General features: G+C 42.5%; 1 long non-coding RNA gene across 1 annotated transcript; it reads right to left on the reverse strand.

Moving 5' to 3' along the window:
* Window positions 1–9,556: 9,556 nt before the first annotated feature.
* On the reverse strand, window positions 9,557–13,041 carry LOC133405139 (uncharacterized). Its single transcript, XR_009768915.1, has 3 exons — window positions 12,972–13,041; window positions 11,913–12,077; window positions 9,557–11,837 (listed from the first exon to the last, which is right to left on the reverse strand). It is a non-coding gene; the product is annotated as an uncharacterized LOC133405139 (long non-coding RNA).
* Window positions 13,042–13,890: the final 849 nt, after the last annotated feature.

A 13,890-nucleotide genomic window follows, 5' to 3' on the forward strand; every position in this document is an offset into this window, starting at 1 on the left:
CACCACCCCCATCACCCCATCTAGTAGAGGTCATCGCCGCCATGCAGAGCATGGTACAGATCCTTAAATACTGTGCCAATAATGGCCATATCATCTGATGGAAGTCCTCTAGCTCAGGTTGTTAGAGGGAAGGGAAATGGAAGTCGAACATAGGCTGAGCTGACTTTGAAGCATTGCACAGTAAATAATTGTTTGAACTCACCAAAAAGTCAACATTAAATATTTTGACCATTGGCTGGCAAAACCCCATTAATATGGTGACTGATTGACTTTGACTGGTAGGTACATGTTCCCAACATTCACTTTTTATTTCTAGAAACTGCACATAATGGGATTTGGCGGGAACACATTGTTTCCTCTGATAAAACATGTATGTGAAGACTGTATATTTCCCATAGGTGTGACTGGCAATAATTATTCATTCTTTATATAGGATTTGCTGATCCAAGTTAAGTCAATCTGCTCCAACCTGAAAAACTCTGAAAATATGTTTGACGTTTATAGGCATGCGGGAGTTGGTTTGAGTCCTTGACAGCAGGGTGTTCCTTCAGATAGCGCATTATCCGGCTGCTGCTTCTCCTACTGTTACTTCCATTTTGCGTATGAGCTATCATAATTTCTCAATAATACCAGTAAACCAGTGGGAAATATTACTGGAGTCTACAGTCTTGCACTCTTCAAAGATTATGGTATGGTGGTATGCATGGTGTGCAAAGAGCGTAACAGGGTGAAACCAATGAGTGTTTTATAGATATACAACAACCAGTGAATTTCAAAGCGACATGACATGACAAATTTAACCCTGCATCACTGCAGTGGTTGTTGCTTATGTTCCATGAACAGTAAAGTAGTAGGTCTTGGTCACCCACACCAGGGATGAACAGGTTTAAGGTTTACTGATCTTTGGGAATTATCCCAAAAATCCAGGTATCCCCGACTTCAACTGTCCAGTAGCAGATAGAACATGCAGCCTCAAGCAAGAGCCTACAAAAGCAGTAAAAAAGCCAACTTGAATTTAAGAACTGGAGCCTTTTGAATATTGAAATAATTTTCCTATGAATGCATTTTCTAAAAATTGGCACAAATCTGTTTGTGTATCCCCCTCCTTAAGCAGCCACATGATCGTGGTGGAGTCTTTTGTTTATCCCAATGAACCTAGGGGCGATGTTACTGGGGGCTTTATGTCCCTGGTAGGGTCTACCAGGACAAATAGGTCCTAGGATGAGGGACCAGACAAAGCACAGCTCAGAACCCCCTATGATGAAAAACATAAATGGACAACATTTCCCCTTCCGGGTCAATGGGGCCCACCTATGGAGCCAGGCCTGGAGGTGGGGCTCAGTGGCGAGCATCTGGTTTCTTGGCCTACACCTATGGGGCCCTGTTGGGCACAGCCTGATGACACGTTGGTCCCCCTTCACATGGGCTCACCACCTGTGGGATGGACCAAGTAGGTCGGTTGCAGCATAAGCTGAACATAGTGACCTTGACTGTCCGATCCCTGGCTACAGAGGCTGGTTCTAGGGATGTGGAACGTCATCTCCCTGGAAGGGAAGACGTTTGAGTTTGTGTGTGAGGTCAAGAGGCTCCACTTACTGTAGATGTAGTCGGGCTGATCTCGACACACAGCTTGGACTATGGAACCAGTATTCTTGAGATGGGTTAGACCCCCTATCACTCTGGAGTGAGTCAGTGGGCCAGTGACAGGAGGTGTTGGCATACTTATTGCTCAAGTTTTAATAACACTGTGCACTTATTATATGTTGTCACTTTCTGGGTTTTAAATTTTATCTTAAATCGTATATTTCCCGAATTTATAGTCCATAAGTTATACTTAAATTTTGAACATAATATTCATAATACATATTTCATTTATCTGTTTAATTACTGTATTCACAATAAAATTGTCAGTAGGTTTGTGTGTATAAAAGGTGAGTTGATACACAAAAAGTGATCAATAAAAAAAAACACTACACCTTATACAGTCGCACAGGTGTAAAAAAAAAAACAAATCAAAGTGTGTTGTTGCCCATTTTTAAGAACAAGGGTTATGTGCGAAGTTGTAGCAACTATAGAGGAATAATGTTGATACGCCACACAATGAAGTTATGGGAAAGGAGTGGAGGCTAGACCCAGGACGGAATATAGCATATTTACTTGTGCTATGGAAATCAGCAATGTTAATAAATTTTACTAAATTTTACTTTTACTTTTTCTCCAACACTTTCACTGTGTCAAAGTAGCTCACAGAATATTAAAGGTTGGGGACCCCTACTGTAGAGGATTATAAATTTGAACAGGAAGTCATTCTTCGTTTTAATTTTTTTTGGTTCTTACTGGAACCAAACTTAACGAACTTCATTACTATAGATGAGAAATTGTTCTGCATAATAATAATAAACCCAGGTGAATTCAGGCGAAAGGCAGACTACAGCCTGAACTGGTTGCCAGTCAGTCGCAGGGCAAATATATAGACACAGACATCCATTCTCACTCACATTCACACCGTCACTGAGTGGGAACTGAATCCACGCCGCCCGCACCAAAGTTAGGCGAGTGTATCACGACAACATCAGTGACACAACTCCTTATCAATCAACCTAAAACTTCATACCAATAAACCTCAATTTTTCACCCAACAAATTAATACAACAGTATAGCAACTTATTTACAATTTTGCTTTCCGGAAAGATGCATACTACGCCACAAGCACAAAACAAACAAATAATACGATTATATATACACTTGACACACAATTGTTAGCACCTCGCCCCACACCCCAATAATAATAATAACAATAATAATAATAATAACTATTATTATTATTATTATCCATCCCTCCATCGATTTTCTGGACCGTTTATCCTCATTAGGGTTGCGGGCATGCTGTGGCCTATCCAAGCTATCTTCAGTACGCCGTGAACTGGTTGCCAGCCAATCGCATGGCACATATAAATAAACAACCATTCACACTCACATTCACACCTAAGGTCAATTTAGAGTCTTCAATGAACCTACCATGCATATTTTTGGGATGTGGGAGGAAACCGGAGTACGCGGAGAAAACCCACGCAGGCACGGGGAGAACAAACTCCACACATGCGGGGCAAGGTTTTGAACCCCAGTCCTCAGAACTGTGAGGCAGATGTGCTCACCAGTCGACCACCGTGCCGTCTTATTATTATTATTATTATTATTATTATTTTATTCGAAAAATTCCACTTACCGTCATCAACATCCTCCCGGAATGTTGCTGTGTGTGCACTTTTGAAGAATAAATCCTGCATCAGGATTGTACTTGTTCTCACCCAGCCCAGGCCATTTTCTTGCTGCGTTTGCTGCACTCGTGCCATTCCGCCCTCCTGCAAAGCAACCACCATCTGTTCGCTGGCAAATTACCACGGTTCCCTTTGTAAGGGAAAAAACTGACACCAAAAACACATGCGTGCGTGTGTGTTTGTCTGCGCGTGCGTGCGTGCGTGTGTGTGTGTGTGTGTGTAGGTCTGTGCGTGCTTGACATACTTGTTCACATTTGAAATCTGTAAGTACTGTATTATTGTTTGAAGCTTGGTTACTTTTTTTACGTCAACCACATAATAAACTATATAAATGCGTCAATACTGTAGTGTATATTGTTTGAATAAAAATGTAATCAATTTTGGAGAAAAGAATAAACTGGAAGCGACGCCTGCATTACTTTCTGTTGAGCGTAATTTTGAATTACAGTGTTATAAATCAAGCTATTTTATCTAGTAAAGGGATACCACGTCACTTTTTAGATGTATATAACTTCAGGACAAAGTGACGACGGACCTTTTATCCTCAGACTCGTAATTTTAATTTGGTTATTACATGAATTAGATAAGAGTTCTAGACGACGAAATTTTTTTTTTTTCCTTGAACCCAAACACACACAACAATGCAGGTCGTGAATTTTATGGAAAATTTAATGATCTAACTTGGGGAATATACAGGGAAACAATACAGGGGAAAAAACACAAAACAAAGGACAGACCAACATTGGCAAAGGAAACTGACTTGTGATGGGAGGTTGGTAGTGAGCATTGGATGACAATGCGGATAGCTGGAATTCCTGTTCCCGTGAGTTTAAAACCCAAATATGCACTAATCTGTACTTTTAGTAGACCGCAAGTTTGACTTACATTTGTTGACCAATTGAGGCAGGCGGGTCGACCTTCCGGGGGTTGGCAAGAGCGCTCACGAGGGATGGTTTGAAGGAAAAGGAAGGAAAGAGAAAACGACGCACTTCAAGTGCAAGTTGGCCGGTGCGCTGGCAGTGGCAATGCTTGCTACGTGGTCCGGGAAAAACTGAACCCTGGTCCCCAGAACTGTGAGGCAGATGTGCTAACCAGTCCTACAACGTGCCGTGCCGGCAATATCTCGTCAAACACCCCAGAGTGAGATATCTATCTTTACAATTTCCAAAAGAGCAAGGAGGTATGGGTCTCCCAAATCTGAAAGAATACTACTATGCAGCTCAATTCAGGTAACATATTTTCACAACCATAGGGCGCACCGTATTAAAAGGCGCAGTCTCAGTTACGGGGTCTATTTCGGTATTTAACACTTAGATAAGGCGCCCCGCATTATTGGGCGCAGGCATGGTAAAACATACGCTATCTTAAAACATGCGGTAGCATGCACGCACGCTAAAACAATGTTTTTAAAAAGGCAGCGGGAGCAAAACTGAGTTCGGTTGTACTTTATTGAAGTATTTAACAAAGTACTCACGTTATTTTTTTTTATCAATCTTCATCCACAAAGCCATCAAAGTCCTCATCTGTATCCGAAATGAACAGCTGGCCAAGTTCTCCAACAAACACGCCAGATTCCCTCTCGTCATTGTCAGAGTAAGTCTCGTGGCCGGGGGACTGTTCAGCAATGATGCCGGCTTTCCCGAATGCTCGGAGAACAGTCAAAGCAGACACGCTAGCCCAAGCATCCACAATCCATTCACATATGGTGGCGTAACACGCCCGGCGTTGCCTCCCAGTCATAGTAAAGCTGTGTTCGCCATCTGTCATCCATGGCTCCCACGCCACTCGCAACTTTACCTTGAACGCCCTGTTTACACCGATGTCCAGCGGTTGGAGTTCCTTAGTCAAGCCTCCCGAAATGATAGCGAGGTCCGAGTTAATTTGCTGCACTTTTTCACAGCGGCTGTGAGATGGGCGCGCATGGAGTCACAGATCAACAGGGACACGTGGAAAAAACCATCCGGCCTCTTTACGTACACCTCACTCAGCCAGTCTCTCATTTTCTCCTCGTCCATCCAGCACTTTTGATTGGCCTTAACGATGACTTCAGCTGGAAACTTTTCTTTCAGCAGCGCCTTCCTCTTAAAAATCACCAGAGGTGGCAGTTTCTGTCCATTACCATGGCAACCAAGCACAACATTAAAAGGCGACTTCTCGTGCTCGTCCCCTTCTTCTCGACAGTGTGGTTCACTAGGATGTCGAAAGTGAGTGCACCTCGTCCATGTTGGTGATGTGGTTGTGCTGGATGTGTTTGTTGTTGTGTGTTTGTTGTTGTGTGTTTGTCGGCAATATTTTTACTGCAGAAGGAGCGGAAGATGGTCAGCTTTTCCTTGTAATCCGCCGGAAGTTGCTGCGCCATGGTAGTCCTTGCCCGGATGGATAAATGGCCAGGACAGACCTCCTTGAAAATGTCCGATTTTCATTTCTTCTGCAAGCGTTATTGCCCTCAGTTGAATGGTGACTGTAGAGACGCTTCTCTTGGCTGTTGTTCGATCATTAATCCATTGTTCGAGTTGGTCTTCCAACTCGGGCCACCTCGCCTTGTTTCCGCAGAAACTCAGCTTTGTCTTCTTGACTTGGAAAGCTCGTTTTCCTGCTTCCTCCACTTGCGAACCATGGATTCGTTTATCTTGAATTCTCTCATGGCTGCTCGATTCCCATGTTCCTCCACGTAACTGACAGCTTGCAGCTTAAACTGTGCTTCGTCAGCGTGTCTCTTTGTAGGTGCCATTTTCTGGGGACTTTAGCCAAACCGATGTTGTTTTGCACAATGCACACCCCGGTGCTATATCCCTACTGGGGGCATGGCTTTAGCGTCCTCCTTCACACACCATTCCCCTGTCCTCAGCTACGTCCACGTTTCCTGTGTAAGCAGCGTGCCGGCAGGAAATACTAAAAAAAAAAAATAACAAAAAAAAGTCAAGCGCAGCGCTCATCACAGCAACATTTATAGATGTTGGAACTTGGTGCACACATAAGGCATGCTACATTATAAGGTGCCCCGTCCATTTTGGAGAAAATTTAAGACTTTTAAGTGTGCCTTATGGTGGTGAAAATACGGCATATAGTTTGTTTGTGCACACCAGAATATTCAGCCAAGTGGAAGGGAATGGAAAGAGAATTTGATGGATATGCGATTCAGAATTAAGATGGGGGAAAAGCTAGACTCGATTACCTCATTCACTCTGGAACTATCGTTTACAGTTATTCGAAAAAGCAAGGTTGATGATAGAATTCAATGCATTAGATAAAAACTTCAAACCAAACCAAAATGACAAGGGCCTTAAGTGGTGGACAAATAAGGGAATTACAGCATGGTGTACCTTGGTGAAAAATGGGTAATTGAAAAGTTTCCAAGATATGAGAAATGAGTACGATCAAGAGAATTATTACTTTTATAGATATTTACAAGCAAGAGATTATTATAGGAAAAAGATCAGAATAGACCTCTCTTGGGAAATGTAGGGTGCTTTGATCAAATCATACAAGGGTAATTTGTTTAGAATTATACAAGGCCCTGACAGCAAACAAGAATTCAACCCAGTATGTCAAAAAGAAATGGGAATCTGAATTTGCGATAAAATTCACACATCAACAATGGCATGGGATGAGGAAGGCCCATCAATCAACCACAAGTTCACAAACATGGAGGGAATTCATTTATTCATTCATTTTCCTTTCCGCTTATCCTCACGAGCAGTCGCGGGCGTGCTGGAGCCCATCCCAGCTACCTTCAGGCGAAAGGTGGGGTAAACCCTGAACTGGTCGCCAGCCAATCGCAGGGCACATATAAACAAACAACGAATCACACTCACTTTCACACCTACGGGCAACTTTTAGAGTATTCAATTAACCTACCATGCATGTTTTTGGGATGTGGGAGGAACCCGGAGAAAACCGAGGCAGGCACGGGGAGAATGGAGGGAATTTTTGTGGAAAAATGTTCTACGATTATTTGTTACCCCCAAAATTAAAAATAAATACTCAAGAATCAATTTTGTATGTTGGAGAGATTGTGGCGAACTGAATCCAGATCATGCACATGCCTTTTGGTAATGCAATAAAATAACACTTTTTTTGGAAAAGAATACACATCACAATGCAAAAGATATTGCGGTATAATTTCCCCTTCAATTGAAAAACCCTATACATGAATGACTTCAGTGAAGGACTGATACATGAAAGTGATAAATATTTGGTGAATATTCTATTAGTGGCAAGTAAGAAAGCATTAACTAGAAAATGGTATAATGTGGACCCACCTAACCAGGATCAATGGATGGCAATTGTGGAAGAAATACATGTAATGGAGATGATGACTTTCTACAGGGAACTCAAGATCAAAAATGGGAAAATTGATTTCAATATTTAAATAGCGATTGACACGAGAAGAAGAGACTTGATGACTGAAAAGCCTGGAAATGTGACTTCCCCGATTAATTTATTAATTCATTCATCTTCCCTTCCGCTTCTCCTCATTCGGGTTGCGGGCGCGCTGGAGCCTATCCCAGCTATCTCCGGGCGAGAGGCAGGATATACCCAGAACTGGTCGTTTGATCATATGGGTAGAAGAAAAATCATGCATTGTAAAAATGCATTAGACATAGGTAGAAGGGTTTTCCAGAATTCTGCGGTCAACTTTGTCGGTGCGTATTAAACATGGGTGCGCATTATACATGAGAAATTATGGTACATGTCAAAAATGTACTTGTAATGTAATGTAAATGTGTAAAATGTAAACAAATAAAGAAACTAAACTTAACTCATTAATCATTTACATATTAAAATCACAGCCAGACCACCAATTATTGTAGTTTTCTTGGAGGAAACCAGGGCACACTATGGCCAGCTTGGGCAACATTCAACTCAATTTGTACACAAGACCCACAGTGTCTTCGTCAGTATTGCCGGTAACGCTTGACACATTTTTTGTGCCTTTATGATGTCACTAGCCAAGTAATGCGTAACTTCTTACAATAGTAATCAGACTAAGTTGTGCTGGATGTTACTGCATTGCATCAGTGATGTGACACAAGTAGTGATTATGTATTAAATGAGAATTGTAATTAATTTAGAAGGAAACGGTGAGTTGGAACCGGCGCCTGTGTCACTTCCGATTTATCGTCATTTTAAATTACAGCTTTATAAATTAAGATATTTTATATATTTATATGAGGGGCACCAGGTCGCTTTTTATGTGAATAAAATTTAGGTGAAGCGATGAGAAACCTGGTTATCTGTCTCTTATTCGGAAGGTGGCTACACTTTAGGAACTGTGAGTCCTAGACTTCCAGAGGTTTTGTTCCGAACCCAAACACACACACAACCAATGCAAGTGGGAAATTTTATAGAAGATTTAATAATAAAAGGGGATTCTACAGAGTAAAACGCAGACAAACACAAAACAAACAACATTGACAAAGGAAGGGATTTGTGGCGTGAGATTAGCAGAATGGGTGTGTAGTGGATGCATATAGGTGAGGATTCCTGTTCTCGTTAATTTAAACCCAAATATGCACTAATCTGTACTTTCAGTAGACATCAATGTTGGACTTACGTGTCTGGAACACGTTTGAGGCAAGTGAGTCAGGCTCCAGAGTGTTTGGCCGGCTGGGCCGCACCGGGAACAGGTGTATTCGACGGAAGGGAGGAAGAAAAAAAGAAGAAAGCAGGAGGCCAACAAGTTGCCAGGCAGGACGTCTCTCGGGTGTCTCGGTTTGCAAGACGTTCGGAGCGGGCGCCTTGCATCCGCCTCCATTCCCTCGGACTGAGCTCGGGCCCCCAAACAGGGTAGCTCGGAACGCTTGCAGGAGGCTCTGCAGCCAGGGATCATCCGATGTGTCCTCGCCACCTCGGGTGAGGTGAGCGTCCTGCCTGGCCCGGTCATTGGCAAGTTGGTCAGTGTGAGACCAAAGGATAAAACTTCTCTCTGGGAGACATGTTTTCCCATTTGTGGGAGTGACGTCAAGTATGCGTATCTTTCAAGTGTACAAGCAGTCAGTCAACAGTGGAGGAAGGAGAGAGTCTCGTGTTTTCAAGGTGTTCTATTTTTAGTTTGTCTCAGATAAAGAAGAAATTATTGAGGTTCGTTATACACTCTGTCGTATCGACAGTGTTATAAAGCTTCAAAAACATTACGTCAGTTTTGAAGAAACGTTTTAAGTCACACGTGTACATTCAAGCTTACAGAGAATGTCCTACCTGTAGATGTGAAAATACAGTGGGTACGGAAAGTATTCAGACCCCTTACATTTTTCACTCTTTGTTATATTTCAGCCATTTGCTAAAATAATTTAGGTTCATTTTTTCCTCATTAATGTACACACAGCACCCCATAGTAACAGAAAAAAAACAGAGTTGTTGAAATATCTGAAGATTTATTAAAAAAGAAAAACTGAAAAATCACACAGCCATAAGCATTCAGAACCTTTGCTGTGACACTCCCATATTTAACTCGGGTGCTGTCACTTTCTTCTAATCATCATTGAGATGGTTCTACACCTTCATTGGAGTACAGCTGTGTTTGATTAAACTGATTGGACTTGATTAGGAAAGCCACACACCTGTCTATATAAGACCATACAGCTCACAGTGCATGTCAGAGCAAATGAGAATCATGAGGTCAAAGGAACAGCCTGAAGATCTCAGAGACAGAATTGTGGCAAGGCACAGATCTGGCCAAGGTTACAAAAAAAATTCTGCTGCACTTAAGGTTCCTAAGAGCACAGTGGCCTCCATAATCCTTAACTGGAAGACGTTTGGGACGACCAGAACCCTTCCTAGAGCTGGCCGTCCGGCCAAACTGAGCAATCGGCGGGAGAAGAGCCTTGGTGAGAGAGGTAAAAAAAGAACACAAAGATCACTGTGGCTGAGCGGGAGATGGGCTAAAGTTCCCATAAAGTGAACCATCACTGCAGCCCTCCACGAGTTGGGGCTTTATGAAAGATTGGCCGGACGAAGGCCTCTCCTCAGTGCAGGAGACATAACAGCCCACATAGAGTTTGCTCAAAAACATATGAAGGACTCCAAGATGGTGAGAAATCAGATTCTCTGGTCTGATGAGACCAAGATAGAACTTTTTTGCCTTAATTATAAGCGGTGTGTCTGGAGAAAACCAGGCACTGCTCATCACCTGTCCAATACAGTCCCAAAAGTGAAGGATTGTGGTGGCAGCATCATGCTGTGGGGGTGTTTTTCAGCTACACGGACAGGACAACTGGTTGCAATTGAAGGAAAGATGAATGCGGCCAAGTTCAGGGATATCCTGGACAAAAACATTCTCCAGAGTGCTCAGGACCTCAGACTGGCCCGAAGGTTAACCTTCCAACAAGACAATGACCCTAAGCACACAGCTAAAATTACGGAGTGACTTCAGAACAACTCCGTGACTGTTTTTGAATGGCCCAGCCAGAGCCCTGACTTAAACCCAATTGAGCATCTCTGGAGAGACCTGAAATTGGCTGTCCACCAACGTTCACCATCCAACCTGACAGACCTGGAAAGGCTTTGCAAGGAGGAATGGCAGAGGATCCCCAAATCTAGGTGTGAAAAACTCATGGCTGTATCAGCTCAAAGGGGTGCTTCTACTAAATACTGAGCAAAGGGTCTGAATACTGATGTTTGTGTGATATTTCAGTTTTTCTTTTTTAATAAATCTGCAAAAAATTCAGCAATTCTGTTTTTTCTGTCAATATGGGGTGCTGTGTGTAGACTAATGAGGGGGAAAAAAAGAACTTAAATTATTTTAGCAAATGGCTGCAATATAACAAAGAGTAAAAAATTTAAGGGGGTCTGAATACTTTCCGTACCCACTGTAGGTACATACCACATGCCCCAATGAGCTGCATGCCTACGACAAGGCAAATATAGTGGGGGCAAAGTGTCAGCGCATTCCATGTTTGTGGACGGCAGTGTCAAAGAACGATCCGCGGCGCCAGCACAATTTGCGGTGCGAATGAACTTTGAACTATTTCGCATAGAAATTTTTTTTTCCCAACACTGTAAATAGATACAAAAGCTTTTGGGGGAAAGAAAAAGTACATAGCTAGACCTTTTTATTCAACCAAAATGTTATGTGTCTAGGGCACTTTTTATGCATTTATATTTAGTCATGTTTTAATTAGCAGTCTCTAAGATAATACACATATATTAGTATAATACTGATAATGATTATGGTTGGACCATATTGTCTCTATACTGGTAATGTACATAACGAAATAATGATCGATGCGGTCACAAAAGACTGTCAAGATATGGTTGGCCCGTTTAAGTAAGGATTGAAGTAAGTGGTAGTCGCAGAATCGACTGAATAATTTCATTACAATTCTCAAAAAGGTTTCCCCTGACAACGGCTTTCTGACAGGTTACCTCAAAACACTTGGTAGCTACCACCCTCAACTGGTGGAAAATGGAAATTTGAAAGCCAAATTGAATAAATGCTGGAAAGTCAATTAAATTAGGTCAAGTATACATGAGGATGCATGTGTGCCCTATCCCCCTGAGATTGTCTTCGCAGGCTCTTCATTGGAATGGATCCTCTCGGGTCTGCCGATGCAAGGTCTGCCAATAGAAACACGAGTTGTTCAGGTATTGCACATTGACTAATAAATTTCAGGAAAGAAGTAATCTCCTCACCGCCATGAAGCAGCCGAGGGACCCCTACACGACATCAAACCCGGCAAAGTGTCATGTTGACAAAGATAGACTTGGTAACATCAGCAGCTGGGAGGGTCGTCCAAGTTCTTTTTCCCTCCAAACCAAGACTTTCGTGGGTTCTCCTTCACCGTTGGCAATGGATGGCTGAAAAAAAAAAAAAAAAAAAAAAAAAAAAAAAAAAAAAAACGTTTGGCCTGATAATCACAACCAGGAATAATCACCATGACCGGAAGGAGCAGCCTGACCGGGCTGCATGTTCACTTGTCGGGAAAAGTCAATCAGCCTGATGGTTGAATAGATCACCGCGAGGAAAGAAGATTCATTGTTAGCATAACACTGTTAGCTACAATCGGTATGAGATAGATCAATCCAATAGACTCAAAAGACCCCTTTATCCCCGAGCCCCGATGTATTATTTTTAAAAATATATTAATATATTTATGATGACACTTCATTACCATAATACAGTATATGTTACTATGCCAGTTTAGTATTTGAATATGTTACTATTGTCACTTTTATTTTTGTATCTAGTTTTTTTACCTCTTTTACGAGCCTACTTTGTACTGTTGGTGCTGTGATGCTGCTACTGCAGCCTTAATTGCCCTCAGGGAACCATCCCAAGGGATACAGAATCAGCGATGGTCAACATGGTACACTTGCGCACCGCAGCTCGTGCTGGCGCCGCAGATGGACGGATGCCTGCACATTGCATACTGTGCAATGATCACAACGAGGAACTAGGAGTAACCTTTCTAAGGTAAGATAACCTATTTTTCTCAAATTTCAAATGTTCTTGATATATTTATTTATTAAGTGAAGTTTACAAATACTAATTTCAATTTGATCTTTTTATAGAAACAAGTAGCCTGTTGAAGTGAAATCAGTATTCAGTTAACTGTACTGTAAATGTGAAACAAACTGACAACTTAACCAAGTGTCCCACATACTCCACAAAAAAGCTCCAAGTCACACCACACTGAATGCGTCACGCGAATGTAACTAAATGGATTAAGCCGAACAATAGAATATGAGTACCTTGTATGAGTCCAAACCACACTCGCTACGGCACGACGACACACACGTGTGCTGGATGGAGGAAGGAAGAGGAACAGACAGGCAGGAAGACGCTGACCAGGAGTATTTATAGGCACGGCCACACTGCCCACTGTGGTCGGGAGTGTAGCTTCATTCTGCCACATATTTAATAATGGTGAGTGAGTGAAAACTTTGGGCTTCATTTTTCTGACAAGCGCAAATCCAGCACGGTACGTGGAGTATCTCTGAGAGGCTGCGGGTTTGACCGGGTTGTCGTATTTTTGCAGATGTGGACAATGGTGTATTTAACCAAAGGAGCTGTCTGCGTCTGTGGGCAGAAACACTGCTGACATTATTTTCCGCGAATCAAAGCACCTAATTCTTTCATCTTTTTAAAGAGTGGTGCAACGACAGTCTCGCATGCATGGAGAAAGTGATCCGTAGGTGACGGAGCATTGTCACGTTGCCGGTGTGGCAAAAGACATCGACAACAAGCTGGTGGTAACGGTGTGCGACTTAAATATGTCCGCGGACCTCATGAATCCATCACCACCTATGCATGATTGTTCATGCATGTGCCCACACACATAACTGCATGCTGGCTAGCAGGATGATTTAAGAGGGGGTGGGGGGCTAATGATGATGATAATGATGATGCATTCAATGAACTGCTTCCTAAAATGATTCCTTGGGTTCGATAGCCGCTGTTCACATACAGTATTTATGAATTAAGTACGTCTGAACGAGCCACATGTCCGCGGGGCTCGTGTATCGTCTGCCCAGTCGGGCTCAACCTTGTTTTGGTACTTTGGTGGACCGGTGTGATTTAAAATGGGACATCTGCGCTGGTGTGGGCGTCAACACACCCTCATTCAATCTTCTCCAATTTAAGCGGGTAGTTGCATACTCTTTAAAGGAC

Source organism: Phycodurus eques, chromosome 7 (genome assembly GCF_024500275.1).
Source record: "Phycodurus eques isolate BA_2022a chromosome 7, UOR_Pequ_1.1, whole genome shotgun sequence".
Taxonomy (NCBI): domain Eukaryota; kingdom Metazoa; phylum Chordata; class Actinopteri; order Syngnathiformes; family Syngnathidae; genus Phycodurus; species Phycodurus eques.